This window comes from Octodon degus, unplaced genomic scaffold (assembly GCF_000260255.1).
Source record: "Octodon degus isolate 3935 unplaced genomic scaffold, OctDeg1.0 scaffold00058, whole genome shotgun sequence".
NCBI classification, from domain to species: Eukaryota; Metazoa; Chordata; class Mammalia; order Rodentia; family Octodontidae; genus Octodon; species Octodon degus.
This window is the reverse complement of record NW_004524634.1, coordinates 8,281,753-8,282,136: the sequence shown is the minus strand read 5'-3', so window position 1 is coordinate 8,282,136 and position 384 is coordinate 8,281,753.

Here is a 384-nt window from a genome sequence, read left to right as displayed (position 1 = left end):
GCTATAAATGGCATAATTATGACCATTTTCTAGTCTTTTGTTCAAACACCTGTTGCTAATCAATCGTAGGCCCATTTATCCTTTCCTTTATTACTTGTTCATCTCTGATTTTCTATTCTTCCTATAGTCAGTAATCTTTTTTATACATTAATATTTTGTGTGCCTGTAAATTTGTAGAGAAATATTGAGATATAATTCCAAGAGTCCAATGTTACCCACTTGTATTTTAGGAAAGAACACAAAAAAAATTTTAGCAAATGTAATTATGTCCATTTTGAAGACTATATTGTTTAATGATAATTAGTGGCTAATTTTCTTTGTCACTCTTTTACACTTATAATCTCTCTCTCTCTCTCTCTCTCTCTCTCTCTCTCTCTCTCTCTC